Source organism: Strix uralensis, chromosome 16 (genome assembly GCF_047716275.1).
Source record: "Strix uralensis isolate ZFMK-TIS-50842 chromosome 16, bStrUra1, whole genome shotgun sequence".
Lineage (NCBI taxonomy): Eukaryota > Metazoa > Chordata > Aves > Strigiformes > Strigidae > Strix > Strix uralensis.
The window spans coordinates 7,150,060-7,169,800 of NC_133987.1; the positions used below are offsets into that span (position 1 = coordinate 7,150,060).

The window sequence follows — 19,741 nt, forward strand, 5'->3', positions numbered from 1 at the left end:
CATTTCTTCAACTCTGCAAAGTTTGAGCACTTACCTCTGGAGCCTGCAGCTGCCCAGTGTCACTTAATGCTGCATGCTTGAGGACAGGACTTGAGCAGTTCATTAAGGTTTTATATTTATTGCCATACCACGGGTCTGAGGGCTGTGGCTGCCTCAGGCAGCTGCCAGATGGACCCGTTTGCCCTTTCTCAAACCCTGAGAGCTGCCTGTGAGTGGGAACCGATGGGGCAAAGAGGCCTTGCCCATAACAGGAGAGCACAAATATTTGCTGATGTGTTCCTCTCAGCCAGCTGCAACAACAGAGGTCCAAATTCTCTGTCTGACTCTATTTTCTGCCTGAGGCTGACAGTGGTACGGCCAACTCAGCCTGGGGCAGCAGTGCTGATGGAGAGGCTGCTGGTGCTGTTTCTGCAAGGATGAGTTTAACCTTGCTTCTTGTCCAGGACTGCCCTGGCGAGCCTGGGTGGTGCAAGTAATGCTCAAGCTGCTTTATTTAGCAGCAAGGACTGGTGTGAAATGCCTCTTGTGAAAGACGGGACAGGTTGTTGGTGGCTGCGGTGTTTAAGTGACCTGTCAAAGAGGAGCAGGGAGGCTGGGGCAGGCAGAGAGGTAGGTTGTGTCCTGTCTGCTCCCTTGGCTGCTTGCTACCCGTGCCTCCAAGCATCCTCCTGCTGATGTCTGAACCCCCTGTGCTTGTGTGTCACCTGCTGTGATCTAGTGTGGCAGAAAGGCAATGTCGCATGGATGGGCAAGTCCCCCAAAGCTGGTGCTGGCAGGGAAAGGCAATAGTGAAGCCCAAGCCCACTTATTTGGTGTGGTTTTGGACCAAAAAACCTTGTGCAGCCATGTGGGTAAATCCCCTGGAGATGTGAGTCTGGAGGGAGGACATTGAGGGAGGAATTAGCATCTGCCAGTGCAGCCCCTGCCTCAGTTTTCACCTCTGACAGTTTAAGTGCTGTAGTTGCTCACAGGTTATCCTCTGTAGCCTGCTAATGCCCCAGCCCAGCTGCTTTTACCCCTGGCTGTATCCATCCGTGGGTTCTCTCCAGCCTCCCAGCTCCAGCGGGCTCCAGGAGGCTGCTCGGGGCAAAGAGGAAGGATTTCTGTTGTATCTCTGGCCATACTGAGAAATCTGGGAGCTGACCTACAAGAGAGGAGACTGGGATCTGAACCTTCCCAAGAGGTGAGGGCTGAGCGCTGGCAGAGGTCTCCTGGCTCGGTGTGATGTCTCCATCACAGAAGGTACGTAAGGTCCAGCCAGCCAGCTGAGACTGGGAGGACTGGCCTTGCTATGGAGGGGTGCTGGGCTCTCCATGCTCCCTCCAGCTGCATACCTAGCTACCAAGCCTTGGAGGATGAATAGTTTTGGGGGCAGAAGTGACTTGTCATTTTGACCCCTTCTGTCCTTTTTTACCATTGGGGAGGGATGGCTCTTCTCTATAGACCAGTATTTCTCTGGAGCCTTGTCTGGCAAAGCTGTGGAGATGGGTCACCAAGGGGTTCTACAACCATATAACAGGTCCATGCTGGGGAAAGCCCCTTCTTGTGCCTCTGTCCAGGAGGACATTGCTGTATGACAAGGCTGAACTGGGTCTGACCCCAGGCCAGAGGTGCTTACATAAGATATTTACTGTGTGCCCCAAGACCGTCTTGGGAAGAAGCCAACGTGCTGATTAGGTGACATCTGCTCAGGACAGGGTGGATTTTGCCTCGGAGCATCTGCTGCCTGGTCTGGTGGTCTCAGAGGCGCTGCCCTGAGGTCACTTATATAAGAAGCCAGTTGGGCTCTTCAGCTGCAGCAAGCCCTTTGGGAAAGCCTCTGGGTTATACAAGGTGCCTGTCCGACACCTGGGACATCCAGCCTGCCTGGGCTCTGCTATGAGCAGCCATCGGCTGGTCGCTGCTGCTCTTTCCTCCTCCTTGTCCTAAAATAATCTGCCCGGGGGGTAAGGGAAAGGGGAGCTGAGCACTGGTGGTGGAGTGAGGAGAGCAGAAGGGGGATCGATGGTTTCTCCTGGGTGCTATGAACACCATGGGCAGACCAGGGGACCTGTCCTTTGCCATTCCTTTTGGAGCATCCCATGGTAAAAGGCAAAGCTATGTTCATCCCAGCTGGCCTGGGGCATGGAGGTAGCACTGGGCTTACACACAAGGGCTAGGAAATCCCATCTGCTTCCTCAAATCCTCCCCACAAACACCGCAGGTCGTGACAGCAGCAGATAAGCTTCTTGCCTCCTGCTTTGTCCTATATTTTTCCAGGCAGGATCCCAGTGTGACATAGTCTCTGGCCTGATCTTGGGGTGGTGGCATGCTGAGGGCACATGGTTTTCCCAAACTGGCTCTTTTTCTGCTCTTCAGCCACAGATAAGGACCAGACTCCCACCTCTGGCCATGGTACAATGTCCTGGCCAAGGTCTCCCACAGTTTGTCCCACAGACGTGGCCTGGGCCTCCCTGCAGTGGGGCAGGGTCAGCACCTTTGAAGTCCCAAAATGAGTATCATGACCATGTGGAAAATGTACCCGCCATCAGCTGGGACAGTGCAGGGTCGTGTTTTACGGAGGATATGATTGCTTGGGCCAGTGCTGCTCATGATGGAGCAAGGATCAGCCTTCCCAAAGCGAGCAGCGCGCATATGAAGGAGGAGAGAAGCAGAGGAAGAGTCAGAGGAGGATGCTGGGGAGCGAAATCCCCTCGGGACCCTGCTGAAACAAGCTCTAATGGGTGGAATTAAGCTGAATAGAAAGGGAAAATTTCCTGAGATGTGTCAGAGTCTCCCAAGGGACACACTGTAATCCCAGCAGCAAGGTCCCCATGGCAAACACAGGGATGCAGAGGGTGGGAGCAAACCTCAGTGTGGGAGCTGTGTTCCCACCATGGGGAAGCTCCTGAGTTTGTAGCGAGCCTGAACCCGCGGTGTGTCACAGGGCTGGTCTGCTCAGGGACGCCAGTGCTGGGATGCGACGGCTGATGCTGCCAGTGTCCGCGTCATGGCTGGGGCTGGAATCCAGCTGGAAGCTGGATGGAGAAATCCTGTATTAGCAAAATCTGCAGAGTTTCACTGGCTACAAGCGGTGTCTCATTTTGTCAGCTGGCAGAAATACAAATGTCTTTTCCCCCTGTGCTAGCCACTGTGGGGGAGAAACGGCTCACCTGCTCCAGGGCTTTTCATGGGACAGATTGTTGCTCCTGGCTGATGGTTCCTCAGGCCCAATCCTGCCTTTGCTTTTCTTTCCCGGCCGAGTGGATGCAAAGGTGCTGAGCCCAAGGAGCTGGACCTGCTGGGCACCGTGCCACTCACACCCAGCCTCTGGAGAGCTGCTCCACACCCCTGCACAGCGGTGACTGATTCTTGCCCCCATCAGCACTTTCTGGTCCCCAGAACCTTGTGCATGGTCTCATAAAACCACTGCAAGCTCTGACCTCAGCCGCCGTGCTCCTCCTGCCGGCAGTCTAGCTCCTTCCCTGCCCTCCCTCCCTCCTGGCTGCACTGAAGCACAACCAGAAACCAAAGGTGCACAGGGATGTGCGCTCTCCTTCTTCTGGAGAAATCCATGGCAGTGCCCCAGCTCATTGCTCCTCGTGCCCTGAGTTCAGCTTCCCTGAGCTATTTCAGTCATGCTCCCTGCTAACCGGCTGCTGGCATAGCCCTTGCGATGCTCTGGACCTGAAGATCAGGTCTGAGCATCCATCTCTCCATCATTCAACTGCTCCTTGATGTCCTCGGCTGCTTTCCCAGGCTGACATCCCCCCATCAACCTCCCATCCCTATCAGACAAGCATCTTTTCTTCTGCATCAGACCAACGCTCCTGTTTTCTCCCTTGCTGGGTGACCAGGCAGCCTCTGTGAGCACTCCAGGGGTGAAAGCAATGACCACAAACCCACGCCATCCTCCCATCCGTCTGCCGCATCCCCTGGCCCATTGTCTTCCCGAAACCCACCAGGACTTGGCCTTCCACACCACCGTGCCGGCCAACAGTGCGGCCTGGCAGAGCCGGCATCCCGTGCCGACGGCGATGCCAGCGCCCGGAGCAGATGGCGGCAGCCGTCCGGCCCCTTCCCCGCGGCTGGTTTTTCGGCTGGGAGCACGGTGGCCTCGGTGTGCAGGCAGGCAGTGAGACGGGAGCCAGCTCGGCCGGAGAGTCAGGGGCAAGGCGTGTTAATGGCAAAGATAAGGGCTATTTTTAACTTTGATAGATGAGAGCTTATTTCCTGACTCGGCTTGTGCAGCGCAGCGGCAAGCGTGTCTCCTGCTGCCCGCACCCAGCGGATGGGGATGGGAGGAACACAGCTGGTTTGGGTCATCAGATGGCAACCCTGAGCCTGAAAATGGCCCTTCTAGGAGCAGAGGTGGGAAGGGAGCGGAATGCTGGGAGATCGGAACTGGCACCCCACGGGGATAATCCTGCAGCCCGGAGGCAGGCTGACATGGCTTGAGTTTGGGGTGTTTCAGCTGGGCTCTGGGATGGATGCTGGGGTCCATCAACCTTGGGTCTTTCTCGGCTTGTACTTTGGAGTCCCAGTTATCATACTGTGATCTACCGTGGGGCTTCAAGCCTGTTTCCTGCACCAACCCATCTCCCTCCTGCAGCAAAACCCCTTGGAACAAGCGTGGGAGATTCCCATGGGAGAAAACCCCTGTCTTGGCGTGGGGGATTTGCAAACATCCCTGCACCTTTTGGGGTTCAGCAAAACCAGGTTGTTCAAAATCCCACCCAGCTGTCAGGCTTTTGGAGGGTTTGGAGGATGGCCGTGTCCTCGGGGCCAGGCTGTCACCATGGGATGGGGAGCGTGCTTGGGTGGTGGCACCCAGTCCGAGCGGCCCCGTGCCATCAGAAGGACGGGTGACTTAGCACGTTTCCCCAGCTCCGCTCCCCCCCTCTCCTCCCCCTCGGCCTCTTCCTCAAGGAGCCCTGACACTAATGCAGTGCAAGCGTGGGATTTATGGGCGGCAGCCCTCCAATTGGACCATCCGTCTTGATTAAATTAGCCCTAATGGCTCTGCGCTGACTTGCTCACGGCCCCGTGCGGCTGCGCTGCAGGCGTCGGGAAGGGGCCCGCTGGGTGCACCCCCTCGCTTCACCCTCTCGCCCTCCTTTCCTCGCTTAGACGGCTCTGAAGTGAACGGCCAAAGCTGGCCTGGCTGCAGGGTGAGGCCGTATCCTGCGCCGAGCTGTTCCCTGGCTGAGCCCGCCGGGACCATGGGGCTGCCTGGGGCTGCAGTCCTGCACCCCGAGATGGGCACACTGGGGGCGATGGGCTTCCCCACGGCTCTCCCCAGCCCAGGAGCAGCGGTGCTCAGAGCTGATGGCAAAAACGTAGGGAGCCTCTCTCCTCCCACAGGGGGTCGGGTAAATCCTGTGGCTTGCCGGGATGAAAATCCCAGGTTATTTCTTTGCATTTCCCATAGCAAACTGGGGAGGGAGGGGTAAACTACCAGTATGGCAGGCTGATGGGAACACCAGCCTCACCAGTTCTGGCTGCCCAGCTCCCTTCTGCCATCCCAGCCTGCCCCAAGGGCTGCAGCCCTCCCAGAATCCCCATGTATCCCCCTGCGTACAAGCGCCAAACATCTCCCACTCGCTGCTTTGCTGGACAAACACCCTGCTCACACAGCTCAAAATTGCCACTGGCAGAGCATCGTGCCAGGCAGCGGCAGGTGAGAGGGGGCCGGGGCTGGAGACCCCAAAGCTGGTCCCCCAACCCTGGGTGGTGCCTCCCTGCCCAGCCCTGGCCAGTGGCCAGCCACTCGCCCCAGTCCTGCAGCCAATTTCCGGGCTGCCCAGTGCGTTAATTATATTTATTGCTGAAGGGAGTGGAGGGAGCTGGTTGCGGGGAGCCTGGGGCCAGCACCACCGGCTGGGCACCGGGGCCAGGGGTGGGGGATGTGGAGATCTTTCCACGAGGGATAAACACAGTGGGGTGGCAGGAGAGGAGCCTGCAGAGAGGAGCAAGCCAGTGTGTGAGGGACTGCCTGACATGTTGAAGGGAGCAGTGTTTTGGTGTCAGGACACTGATGGTTGCCCCTTGGTTCCCTGGGTGGTCATGGTTATGGCCACCATGCCCCGCGTACGGGCTGGTGTCCCCTCCGATCTGCAAAACCTGAATCCCTGCTGTTAGCTGAGCATCCGTGGGGGTTTAGACGTACCACTGCCAGAACAAGACCCTGCAGTGCTTTTCATTTGGGGATTTCAAAATGTTGGTTAGAATTCAGAATTTATGGGGTTGGTGCAATGGGTGGGGTGAGATGAGGCAAGCTGGTGTGGAGAGAGCTGCAAGCATCACCCTGAGATGCTCGGGTGTTCAGGTGTGTTTGGGAGTGGTGAGGGGAAGCACAGTACTCCATCTCTGTGCTGGGGAGAGGATGGGAGCTGGGGATGAGGAAAGTCTCTGCTCGGGGATGCTGCTGGGGGGAAGAGGAGAGGGAGGGACCGCTGGTCCCAAACCTGTGATGGGAGACGAAGAGTGAAGAGAAGACTGAGAAGGGGTGGGAGGTGATGCGAAAGGGAGATGGGGTGGGTGGGGACGCGACCTCTCCATGTGCTGGGGGCTTTATAGTTTTTATGTGACCTGCCGGCTGTGTGACAGCCAAGCTGAGCGGCGTCAAGCATCGTTGTCGAGGCTTGAGGTCTCCTGGCTGTGATTTTCTTTTTGAACAAAGCCCGCGAATCCCCAAAAAAAGGAGCAGGCAGCAGCCTTGGGATCTTGCGGGCGAGCGAGTGTGGAGGAAGTCTAGCAAAAATTACAGATGGTGGCTGGTTTGCATCTCCCGCTGGCTGGAAGCCAGTCGGGGTTGTGAGCCCGCTGCAGCATCCCTCTGCCGCCCGCTCTCCTCCGCGGGGGGGAAAAGGCTGCCCGAGCAGGGTTTCACTTTGACCCTCCCCAAAAAGGCCTTGTTGTTTTAAGGCCAGGGTGACCTGGAGACACCCGAAGCCTCCCAAATGGCTTAAAATAATGCTCATCACCAAGAAATAAACTTGGACTCCAATCAATCTTAAAAAAAAATTAAAAAGAAAATCCCCGCCTGCAATAAAAAGAAGTGGCTTCAATTCCCAGCCCTCCCTCTGCCCCCGGCTCCTCTCCACACACGCAGACCCTGCCCCTTAAACCAGCCAAAAGCAGAGCGAAGCCTCCGGGGACGCGGTACCCGCCATCGATTTTTCATGGAAGGCGCCCAGAAAGGACGGTGATGGACTGCGGGGCCGCAACCCCCCGACCGCAGCAGCCGGCGCGGGGGAGCTGAGATGGATCCAAGGGTTGTTGCTTCGTCGCGGCTGTGGCTGTCGGAGCCAGGGCCGGGCTAGAAAAAGCAAGCGGAAGCCATCAAGGTGGAGGAGAGGAAGCGAGGAAGAAGAAGGGCCGAAGGACTCGGGCGAAGCAGCCATTAGGAAAGTGCTGATGCAGAGGTTCACTTGTGTCTACGGGCAGAGTTGGAGTAGTTGCTGTTCACGGACAAAGGCGGTAGGAGGGAGTGGAGCTTTGTAGAAGCCGGAGCCTGTCTCACTGGGTGTCTGTGTTTCATTCCCTGTCAAAAGGCTGGGAGCTGGGGGAAAAAAGCAGGGAAGCGGTGAGCTGCAGCGCTCGCTCAGGATCAGATAGCAAGAAAACCAATAGCAGGGAGAAAAAAAAAAAAAAAAAAAGAAAACCAACCCACATCAACCAACCAACCCACCCACCCTCCACGCTGAGGCTGAAACAGGCAGGTCCCTGCCAACTCCACAGCACGCAGCAAGCAGGGAAGAAGTCCACCCTCCCCGGGCAGGAGCGGAGTTGAGCCCGAAGGATATTTGATGACACTTTGGCGACGATGGGTCCCCCAGCATCTTCCAGAGCCCATTTGAGGGTGAAGGCTCTGAAAGCGCAGAGGGAGTTTGAAGCTAAATTCACCTGAGTCTGGATCTCTTGGTCGCTGGGATTTATCTATTTTTTTTTTTCTCCAGGGGTTGGCAGGGGGAAACCGAACCAAGAAAAAAACGTGGGTTTTTTTTTTTTTAATCACCCTCTTTTTTTTTTTTTTTAATTTAATTTTTTTCTTTTGGAAGAAGATTTTTTTTCCCTGTGGTTGGAATGGAGGGGTTGGGTCTGTGCCTAAGAAGCAGCAGCCGAATGTCGGTCCTGCAAGAAACCCGAGTGGATCTGGGGTCCCCCGCCAGCTAACTCTCCAGGACCCGCAGCCCCACGGCCGGGGGGGCTGGATGCAGTGAGAGGTAAGTGACGGCTCCGGCGGCTGCCTGCCAGAGAGCCAGCGCGCTGGCTCCTCCGCTCCTCCAGCTCCGTCTTAAATCTCAAGTCAGAGGCAAAAACAGCAGTCTCATAGTGAGTCAATCACTTCCACCTATTGCAGCCCTAATGGAGAAATAAGACGGGGAAGTTTCGCAGCGGCAGCTGTGGGGGTGAAGTTCCCCCCCTCACCCCCGTGCCCGTAATGCCAGGTTTTGGGGGGGCGGATTTTGCAAAGCTGACCGCCGTCACCATGCCAGTGCCATGGGCCCCCTCCCTCCGTGGCCAACGGCGAGGGTTTGCTGCTGCCTTTCGGGGAGCGCCGGTGCCTCGCTGGGTTCCCGCTCGCCTCCGCTCGCTCCCGCTCGCTTCTGCTCGCTTCCCCCGGCCAGCTCGTTTTCTCGGCCAAAACTTTTGCACACTGGCTGTTTTTGGAAATGCCCACGCGGGGTTATGCCCCTGTGCTTGTGCACACATGTGTACGCACGCGCGTGTGCCATGCACACTCATGTGACCCTCTTATTCCCGGCTGCCTGGACCTGCCTGGACCCGCGTGGGGGGCAAGCCTGGGGTGAGCCCAGGAGCTGCGAGGTGGGGGGGGGGGGGGGGTGTGTGTGCTTCGAAGGCAAACTGCAAAGCGCAGGGAAAAAAGCAAAGCGAGCCGACAACGACAGCAGCAGCATAATTGCATCACTGTAATAGTATCGGCGCTGAGCGCAAGCCAGGCTAGTAAAATTGTCCAGAAAATGAGCTGTACTAAAGTGCCTCCAGTTAGCAGCACCTGCATGCCTTCTCTGGGTGCTTGAGGCTATTTGTATTTTTAGAAGTCTCTCTTAATTATAGAGCAAAGAGTGTTAGAGGGAAAATGGTGTGTATTTAGCAGCATTCGTTCCCGGACAGTTTTGCAGTGAATACGAGCACAAAATCACCAAATAGGGGCTTTTCTCCCCCCTGCACTTGTGATTTTGAACCACCTGTTTTGCAGTGGTGTCGGCAAACGAGGGCTGGATTTTTTCTTTCCTGTTCTTAGAAAGTGTGGCGATGACTTTGCTTACATGCGAAAGGGATGGGAAGCGATCCCGTTGCCTTCCCACGGGCCCTCTCTGCACCCCAAATCGACCCCAATTGCATAGTGGCTGTGAGACCTCCCTGCTGCCAGCTCAGGGGTGACACCGGTGGGGACAGGGGACTCGTGTGCCAGTGCCAGGTCTCCCGCAGGCACCAAAGAGCTGAGGATGTTTTACAGCTCCCTGTGAAAAAAAAAAACCAAACCCTGCAACAACTCATTTTGCTTCTATAAAGCTCTTTCCCTTCGTCCCCTTCTCCGCCAAACTTTCCGGGGCCTTTTGTTCTGAACAGCAGGTGAAATTCCCTTTGTGTGAGCACAAAGCAATGAAACCACCAGAAAATAATGAAAACAAGACTAAAAAAAATAAAATTAAAAAATTCTCGCCTGCTCCTTTCAGGCCTGGAATAACAGCGAGCATTCCCATCCGTGCTGGGTAGGCTTAATAAAACACCAGCTTTGCTGGGGAAGGCACCTTAAAGGCCACTTTATTTCTTGCTTCTGATCTATGACACACTTTGAAATCCTGTATTGCCTCTGCTGTTCTTTACCCGAAAGAGCTGCTTTACCTACGAAGTGAAGGTGGATTTTTATTGAGCCCTGAAATGACCCCAAGGGACATGGTGAGTCCCCCAGGACCAGCCGGGGAGGGATGGCCGTGATCCCCCCGGCTGCGCAGCACGGTGCTGTGGTGCTCTGCGATGCTCCGGCCACGGCCACGGCTCACCGTGGGTCCTCCCCTCTCCCCGCTGCCTGGGGCCGCAGGGGCGGCTTCGCCGGCAGCACGGTGAGAACCGTTCCCCGCTGCGGATAAACTTCGGCGGAGCTGTCAGGGGAACTGCACGGCGAGCTTCAACCCGGCATTTTCTCCCCAGTTGGTGTCAGGTTTTAGGGTGTAAATGTGCTCGAGAGACACAGGAGCCTCACCCAACTTCTGCGCGGGTAGAAAAGAGGATGGGTTGGCAGTTTTGAGGATGCTGTCTCTGGAAAGAGCGGGAGCACCGTCACCGTGAGGGATTGCGGGAGGGACAGAACCGTCCCCCTCTCCCGCGGCCGCTCGGGTGCGTGGCACATGGCGCGGGCTCCTTATGTAAGCAGCGATGGCAGCACCGTGTCCCGGCCATGCCATGCCATCCTGCTCTGCCACTGCCAGGCCCCACATGTCCTTGGCCACCTCCCTTAGCCCTCATTTGGGGTCCCCTCTGGGTGCAGGTTGTATCACCGCAGGGGGAACTGTAATCCCTCCCCACTGGCTGCGGGAACCAGGGTGGTGAACGGCTCCAGGCCCAGGGGTTTGTCTGTGGTTTTTGTTCATGGTTGCATCTTTGCCAGCGCTGGCTCCAGAGCCTCCAGCCCTGGGGAGGTGGCACCTGGACTCAAGCCCCTTTTTGGCTCTTTTGTGCCCCTTGGCTAAGGTCCAGCCCAGTCTGGGTTCGGCAGCACAGGGTGAGGGTTGCTCTCATGCGAGAAGGGAGAAACCAGCCCAGCTTGCACCCGTTCCTCGTGCTGCCAACTCACTGCAGGATCTGGGAATTGTCCTGCCGGTGTGGGGACACCAGCTGGTGAAGGACCTGTGTCCCTGTCCCAGATCGTGAGCCTGTCCCTCCATCTCCCCTGCAGGCCCCTGGGTGCTCCAGTGCCCACTCATCTGGCTGCGCTGCACCTGATGTGTCCGAAATGGAGGAAAGGAGAGAAAAAATGAGCATTAAGGGGCTCAGAGAGCCCCTGTGCCCCGGGGAGTGTAGCACAGCGGGCACCTCACTGCTCCAGCCCCACTCCAGATTCTGAGTTGGGGTGGGAGGGAGAAAGGTGGGAGGGAGTGAGGTGGCTGGGGGATTCCCAGTGCTGGTCCCCATAGCTCTGGGTGGCTGTGGTGCTGTCACCTCACTGGGACATGCCCCTCTGTCACCGTTCCTGGCTCGTTGCTATCTTGTTCCCTTGTTTTATCTCAGTCCTTCAGTCCCGGCTCAATCCTTCAGTCCCGGCTCAATCCTTTGGTCCCAGCTCGATCCTGGTTCCCAGCTCGATCCTGGTTCCCAGCTCACTCCCTCGTTCCCAGCTTGCAGCAAGGCAGGACTGCCGGTGGGCGATGGTTTTTTGCAAAGCTCTTTCAGATTCCCCCGTTGGACTTTTGAAGCATCTGGTATCACTATCTCAGCGTCATTATGAATTAATTAACATTAATTCCCTGTTCTGGTATCTCCTATTGCTGGGAGCCTTAGCCTAGGCTTTTTTCCCCCCCCTCTCCAGCCCCAAACAGAAACGGTCAAATCCAGACTACGCCTGGCAGAAAGCCAGAGAGAAGCCACGTGGCTGGGGGGGCCGTGGGGGACCCCATTCTTGTCCCCATCCCACACCATGGCAGGGGATGCTGCCAGGCCCCTGCCAGTCCGTTAACCAAGGTAGGGCTCAGCCCTGGGGGAGCTCCGGTGCTGCCAGCCCTGCCTGCCCGCTCGTCGTGCTGCCGGCACAGGGCACAGCGGCTTCGCGGGTGGGTGATGCCGGCTGTGCCACCCCTCACCTCCGCTTCCCTACAGGACTGTCCCGCAGTGAAAGGATCTGCCCTTTAGCTCTGGGAAGCCCTGATCCTGTGCTGGAGGCACGAGGGGTGCTCTCCTCAGAGATGCTAATGCCAAGGCTGCTGTTCCCAGGAATGCTGATCCCAAGGAGGCTGACCCCAGGGGCGCTGACCTCAGGAAGGCTGTCGCCAGGGATGCTGACCCCCTAGAGATGCGGGGATGGGGATGAAGCCATAGCAGGTGGATGCAGGCTGGGAGAAAGGCCGGAATCCTTTGCCCTGGCTGCGTTCATCCTGCTCTGTGAGTCACCCTGAGGGAGGCACAACCCAGGAGTCACAACCTGGCCACCCGGCTCTGTCCCTGCACTCTCACTTGCACGGGTGAGCCCCAGTGAAGTTGTGGCTGAGGGCTGCAGAAGGACTCAGTGGGATGTGGGTGCAGCACCCACCGCCTCCCAGCCCCATCCCATCCCGTCGCCTGCCCCACTCCCTGCCCCACAGCAGCACAACCCCTCTGCACATTTATGTCCCCCCACTGCAGCCCCCTGCCACCACCCTGTGCCCCATGTCAGGGCCACAACAACCCCCAGGGCCACCCCAGGCCCCCCTGCACCCCTTGTAGTGTGGGCTGAGTCGGTGGGGGTCCCCCCCATGCTCCATGAGCCCCAGGGCTGAGGCGAGGGGGAAGGTGGCAGCCCCTGGGCGGGTTGGGGGATAACCCCGGTGTCCTACATCCCCGGAGCCGGGCTCGGGCTTACGTAACGGCCGTGCTGCAGTCTGCTCTGCTCAGCCGCCAGTGCCACCGGCAGAGCTGCAGCGCGGAGCCCATCTCCCTGGATATTTGCTTTTTGGGGAGAGGGGGGAGGGAGGGGGACACTTGCGGGGCAGGTGAGGCCCAGGGGGCGGCCAGGACCTGGAGAGGGTGGTTGACAAGGCTGGTTAGGCACAAGGGTTGGGGTGTCTGCCCCCCAGCCCCATCTGTCCCCAGCCCCATCTGCACAGTGACCTTGGGAGCTGGATTCCCCCCTGGATGGCAGCACCCTGTGGAAGGAGGGGCTGGGGAGGGGGAGAGCAGAGCAAGCCCTGCTCTGGTCCTAAGCATGGGGTCAGGTTAGAGACACTGCTGGCATCCCCTGCCAACCACGCTCCCATCTCTACCCTCCTCAGAGAGCATAGCCCCATGGTGCAGATGGGGAAACTGAGGCAGGAGGCTGTGACCTCCTGTGGGGAGCAGGTACCAGGGTCCCTCTGGATGGGGAGGAGGAGATGGGACATTACCAGCCCCTCAGATACCCCCAGGCTGGGGATGCAGCTCTGGAGCTTTCTGTGTGTGCCACAACCTGGTGACATGGAGCAGGGAGGGGACTGCAGGCTGGCTGCAGCACTCTTCCTGCCCCAAGCTCGAGTCCCCAGGGAGTCACAGGGTGCTGGAGCAGGGACCTTCGGGGAGACACCTCACTGCCAGGTCGTGCCGAGGCCGTGGTGTGGCGGGGGGCTGGTGCATCACTCTGCCAGACAGCTGCCGAATGTCGGGGTGCACCTGGGAGCTGCTCCAGTGCCAGCACCCACCAGGAGCCCAAGGGCTGTGGGTGCGCTTGGGGTGCTGGTAGCAGCCCTGAGGCTCAGGGTGGTACTTGCTGAGGGTCCCCCCCCCTAGCTGAAATGTCATTGCAGCTCCTCTGTGGCATGGCTCCACTCTAGCACGGCTTGTGGAGCAGGAGGAGGGCTTGAGCCTGGAGACACGCAGGGCCCCAGCTCTGTCCTGAGGGTCACCCGGTGCTGTGGAGACCTGGCAGGTCTCTGTCCTGCCCCAAGGGTGTGGGGTCACCCAGTGCCACGGACAGCTGGGCTGTGCCTCTCTGGTGCCTCATGGCCAGTGTCGAGGTGGCCTCAGTGAGGGCAGATGCCACCACCCCTGGGTGCCACCTGCCCACAGGGACACCTGGCAGGGCAGTGTGGGCATCACTGCAGTGCTGCAGGAAAGCCAAGTATGATCCCACTGCGAAAAACATGGTGTCACCCCCTGGTGGGAGCCAGGACTCCTCGTGAGTCCCCAAGACCTCCACATTCCCTCTCCCTCTTTGCCCCTTGTTCTCAGGCTCAGCTGGCATTGCTCAGTGGGACAGAGCCCAGCTGCCTCCTGGCATGCTGCTGAGCTCGCTGCCCTCCCGGGCACCCTGGCCAGTCCCAGTGCCCGTGGTGCACGGCACAGGGACCCCACGCCCCGAAGCTGGGGGATTCCAAGGACGCCAGTGAGCTCATCCCTCCTGCCCAGGCTGGGAAAATCATTGCATTGTGCTCTCTGTAAGAGGCTCAAAGGCCTTTGGTTCCCTTTTAGGACACGGCTGGAAAGGAGCCACTGAGGCAAATGCCAGGAAAAATAAACCTTCAGTAGCGCCTACTTTCTTTGTGAGTTTGGAGGGATCAAAATGTGGATCCTTCACCTTTGGGACCCCTTCAGGGAACCCCCGGTGCGTGGGCTGCAGGGATAAACCTCCCCCAACGCTGGGCAGCCAGCGCTGGATCAGGCCCTTCTTTTCTGAAATGCCAAATTGGGCCCTGCCAGGTGATTCAGATATTTGGGAAAGGAGGGGTGGGGTCAGGTTCTGCTCTGGGTTGTGCTGCCCTTCATCTCTGCAGCAGTGCAGGGGAGCCCTGGCAGCACCAACACCCCCAGGGAGCTGAGACACCCAGCGTGGTGGGGTCCTGCTCCCCAGCCTTGGATACCCCAGGGCCAGATCTGGCAGCATGGTTCTCAGCTGGGCTGAGAATGCCCTCCAACTCGTTACACACAGGGGCCAGCTAATCTCCATCTGACAGCGAGTCATCCTTCCTACCGCGCTGAAGGCTGTAATGACAATGTACTTAAAGGGGCTGATGAATTAAGTGCATCTTATAAATACATCAGATATTAAAATTCCCGTATAATTACAGTGCAATGGATTATGTGTGGTGCTGAAGGGGAAGCAACTCAGCGAAGCAAAGGAATTACAGTTATAGGGGAGAGCCAGTGAAGTGTAATTATACACAACTCTGCTCTAATGGTGGGTGTAAAGTGAGGGGCTGGTTTGGAGGTGCAGCAGGAGTGATGCTGAGCAGCACAGGGGCTCTTCTGGCACTGAGGGCTTGTCCGGGGTGCTCCAAGGGTTAAGGAAAGTGAGTGGGACCTGAAGGGTTCCATGGTGGGGACAGAGAGAGAGGGCTTTGCTCTGCTTCATCCCTTCTTCTCCCGGGGAGGGAAGCACCCTGCTGCCTGCAGGCTGGCTCTGGCCAGCCAGGTCCAGGGGCTTTGTCCATCGCTCACTCCAGCATCCTGCTGCTCTCAGAGCTCCAGTGTGCACAAGTATGGTACATGTGTGATACAGCTGTCAGCACTTGAGCAGATCAAAGATGAGAGAATCTGATCCCTTTTCCCTTCCCTTCCCTTTCCCTTCCCTTCCCTTCCCTTCCCTTCCCCTTCCTTCCCTTCCCTTTTCCCTTCCCTTCCCTTCCTTCCCTTCCCTTCCCTTCCCTTCCCTTCCCTTCCCTTCCTTCCCTTCCCTTCCCTTCCCTTCCCTTCCCTTCCCTTCCCTTCCCTTCCCTTCCCTTCCCTTCCCTTCCCTTCCCTTCCCTTCCCCTCTCCTTCCCTCTTCCCTTCCCCTTCCCTTCCCTTCCCTTCCCTTCCCTTCCCTTCCCTTCCCTTCCCTTCCCTTCCTCTTCCCTTCCCTTCCCTTCCCTTCCCTTCCCTTCCCTTCCCTTCCCTTCCCTTCCCTTCCCTTCCCTTCCCTCCTTCCCTTCCCTTCCCATTCCCTTCTCTTTCTCTTCTCTTCTCTTCTCTTCTCTTCTCTTCTCTTCTCTTCTCTTCTCTTCTCTTCTCTTCTCTTCTCTTCTCTTCTCTTCTCTTCTCTTCTCTTCTCTTCTCTTCTCTTCTCTTCTCTTCTCTTCTCTTCTCTTCTCTTCTCTTCTCTTCTCTTCTCTTCTCTTCTCTTCTTCTCTTCTCTTCTCTTCTCTCTCTTCTCTTCTCTTCTTTCTCTTTCCCCCTTCCCCCTTCCCTTCTCTCAATCTTTTCCATTTTCCTTTTACTTCTTTTTCTTTTTTTTCTTTCCCTTTCCCTTTCCCTTTCCCTTTCCCTTTCCCTTTCCCTTTCCCTTTCCCTTTCCCTTTTCCCTTTCCCTTTCCTGTTCCCTTTCCCTTTCCCTTTTCCCTTTTCCCTTTTCCTTCCCTCTCAGGGTCAGTGTTCCCAGGCCCCCAGGCAGCTGCAGGTGTGTGAGGTCCAGGCACCTGCTGCCATGTCACCCTGCACCCCAAATGTCACTGAACAGGACATCCAGTAGCTCACATCTTGCTCCTCCATATTTTCCAGCATCGGTGATGCAGTGGGGTGTCCCTGGTGCTTTCAGCTCCCCCCCCAACCCCGGCGAGGGGGTGCCACCTGCACAGGGCCTCAGGAGAAGAGTGTCCCCAGCATGATTCAGCTGTGGGGCTGCTGGAGCAAAGGCTTTTTCTCTAACAAGCTGGTGCTGTTTTTCCCATTAATTATATGGAATGGTGCCATCATCAGACAATTAAGTAGTGTTGTCCCAGGCTCTAATAAGTGAGTAGAGAAAGCGAGGCGTGGGATGCCGTGCGATGGCACGCGTGCGGGCACGGAGCAGGGCTGCATTGAGGTACCTGCACGTGGGCACCAGCGGAACCCTGCGAGCACCGTTGACTGGTCCCACCACCACCTGCAGCGCCGCTTCTCCTCCTCCTCCCCCCAAAAGGGCCAAGAGTCCCACAGGACTGCCATCCCCATTGCATCCCCGGCCACAGCCCACCCTCGGTGTGGAGACAGGGCCACGTGACACCTGTCTTTGCTTTTGCAATGGTGCTTGTTCACTAATTAGCAAAATCTGGCAATCCACACCGTTCTCCCAGTCATTAATTATTATTAATTATTTGTTATTCAAATAAAGTTGAAGAGTGCAGTGCTGTAGGCAACACAAATGAAAACAGTCCTGGCTCCAGGCAGTTTATGTAATGTTGGGCAACTGGGCATCATAGGAGTCCCTGGGACCATATAGTGTCCACACACTGTCCCTGCACGTCGGCATCCCCTGGGATCTGGGGACACATTGATGGTGTCGGTGGCATCAATGGTGATGGGTGCTGCAGGACTGGTGCCGGAGGGGGCTGCAGGGGTGCAAAGATGTGGGATGTAATGGGGAAAATGGTGCTTTTTAGGGTCCAGGGGGATGAGGGTGATGGAGGGACCCAAGGGTGGTGGGGAATTATGTCAGTGATGGGTGGCTGAGGCGGGTACTGCTGGCAGAGGCAGGAAGGGCGATTGCTGGGGTGGGTTTTGTGGGTGCTGAGGGGGTCCTGTCCCACACCTTTCCCTGTGGCCTGTCCCCGAGGGTGGTGTCTGGGGAGAAGCTGGGATGTTTCACTGAACAATGCCCTTTCAGTAAGTGGCAGTTTCCTGCCTCCATCCTTCCAGCTGGAGTGTGGTCGGGGCCAGGACCCGGGTGTGAGTCCCCCCTGTGCCGCTGCCTGTCCGCCAATGGCTCTGGGACCTTATTTTGGTGCTCCCCACCCTCCCATTCCCCTCCACCCAGGGGTCTCTGCCCCATCCACGGCTCCCATCCCCTTGTGTGCCTCCAAATTCACCATCGACTCCAAATGCACTCATCACATCCCCGTGTCATGGAGAGATAACGTCGGTGGCACCGTGCCACAGGGACACAGCCTGGCAGCGGCGGGGCCCCTACCCGAGCCCTACCTGAGCAATTGGAAAGGGAACTGAGAAAAAATGGAAATTAAAGAGAGGAAAGAATTAATAAGGATCCTGCTTCAACCACAATGGCTTTGTTTCAGGAGAGCTGATATCACATGCTCGCTAATGCCGTTCCTCAGGGGCCTTCGGAAAGCAGTGGGGTTTTGGCGATGCTCAGGCGCGTTTTTAGTGCGCTGCGGCTGCGAGTGTGCTGTAGAGCCGTGCTCGGTTCCTGCCCAGCCAGCAACATCCCCCTGCACCCGGCCGCTGTCCCCAGCTGAGTTCTGCAACATGAGGCGGCCGTCATCATAAAGCAACATCCCGGCAGAGTGGAGATTTGGGGTGAGAAAAGTTTTTTCGCAAAGCAATACCTCTCCTGCTGGGCACTGCAGCGGGGCTGTGCCCTGAAATTCCGGGCTGCCTGGCTAAGCTCCCTCTGCTTAGGAGATCATCCTATAGTGGCTGTATAGTGCACCCCGAATTCACTGAGCACAAGACAACCCGGGTGCTTATAACAATCTTCTGCCATACACAAAGTGCCACGTGGGTTGCCTGTACATCCCTCCCCAGCCCCCGGTGTTATTTGCTTTTTTTCACTTACTATAACCCCAGTTATCACCCCATAAGCCTCATTCAGAGAAACCCTATATTTCCTCCAACCTGGGGGACTTGCCCTTTAGGGGAACATTTTAGCAGGCACTCAAAGCAGGGATGGGAGAGGAGCGGGGCTTTGCACAAGCTGTGCTCAGAGCTGCGGCCGATGTCCCACAAAACTCTCCCATTATTCCTGTGCTCGATGTCTGTGGGGAGTTCGGCCTTTTTTCTTCCTTCTCTGCTGCGGGAATGAGCTCTGGTTGCTGCTGGGGTTATCTCCATCCTCCAGCTTGCTGCACGCTCTGCTAGTTCACCATCCCTCTGAGGGCTGGGGCTCGACCCTGGCTGGGCAGCCCGTGCTCCTGCAGAGGAGGACAATGTCTTTATTTTCCCACCGCCAATAGTGGATTTGGAGATAAAATCTGGAGGAATACTGAGGACTCGAGGAGGTTCCTCGCTTGCTGCTGCAGCTGCCTGGGCACTCGTGTGCGCTCACAGCCCCATCCTGAGCCTGAGCCCGAGCCCAGGCCGGCAGCTGCCTGCGGGGCTGGAGCCAGATGCCGGTTTCTAATAAAGCTCGGCTCCCGCCGTGAGCCGCGCTCATCCTCGCCCACTCCAGATGATAACGGCGGGGATGCCGCTGCTGGACGGACCTTGTGGTAAACACGAAATGCAGCTGAAGGTGAAAGGGCCAGGCTCCAGCTCCGCACCTGTGCGCTTGGCCCCACTTTGCTGAAAGAAGGATGCTCTAAGGAGCTAAAAAAACCTCTTGCCCGAGACCTGGCCCCCATGGGGGGGAATATGGGGGCTGCAGGGGGCCGGAGGCAGCAGGCGGAGGGCCGGGGTGCTGTGTGGAGCACAGCAGGAAGGAAGCGCTCGGCGAGGACACAGCCAGCACTGCGTGCACGTCCTTACATATGTGCTATTTTCAGCTTGACGGGGAGCAGGCCAAGTTCTCCAACAGATTGAGTTTGGAGCTGAAATCCTCCTCTTCTCCTCCCCGCTGCCCAGCACCCACTGCCTGCAGGGACGGGGAGTCCAAGTGTGCCCAGGGCACCTCGCTCTGCCCCGTTCAGGCTCTATTCCCACCAGGGAGATGCACACACGTTCCCAGCACTGCTGCTGCCCAAACCTCACCTCGTAGCCAGGTCACAGGAGCTGACCCTGCTCAGGGAGACAGCGACTCCACGTTCTCCCCTTCCCACTTTGGGTCCAGACATGGCACCAGCATCCTCCCAAAGCCATTCCTACTCCAACGGGGACCTGCAGCATCACCTGCCTTTGGCTTCACACACTCTACTTGCTTTTTCCCTGAGCAGAAAATATCCCTCCTTCCTCCTCTACCCAAATCCCCCCTCCTGCCACCTCCCCTCTCTCCCACCACTGCGACCTCTCCAGAAATGCATCTGCTTTTGCAGCCATGTCCTCACCCTGCTTGAAATGCAGGGAAGAAATCCATGTGCAACTTACTGTCTCGGCACCCTGTAATCATTTTGTCAGCCGAAAAGCACTTTTGTCAAACCCCCACAGGCAAACTGGGAGAGGATGGATTGGGGAGAGGCACCTGACACCACTCTGTGCTTTTCTTCCCCCCTTTTCTCATCCTGGG

At 57.4% G+C, this 19,741-nt stretch overlaps 1 protein-coding gene across 2 annotated transcripts in view; it reads left to right on the plus strand.

The window, feature by feature from the left end:
• Nucleotides 1-526: 526 nt before the first annotated feature.
• The window catches only part of LOC141950514 (ATP-sensitive inward rectifier potassium channel 12), a 45,668-nt gene continuing 26,453 nt past the window's right edge, over nucleotides 527-19,741 (plus strand). The window contains exon 1 of one of the 2 annotated variants that reach the window (XM_074885398.1): nucleotides 527-609. The gene's annotated coding sequence lies outside the window, so the exon portion shown is untranslated. Of the gene's footprint in view, nucleotides 610-7,157; nucleotides 8,208-19,741 lie in introns of those variants that run through there. The other variant, XM_074885396.1, reaches the window with a different exon arrangement.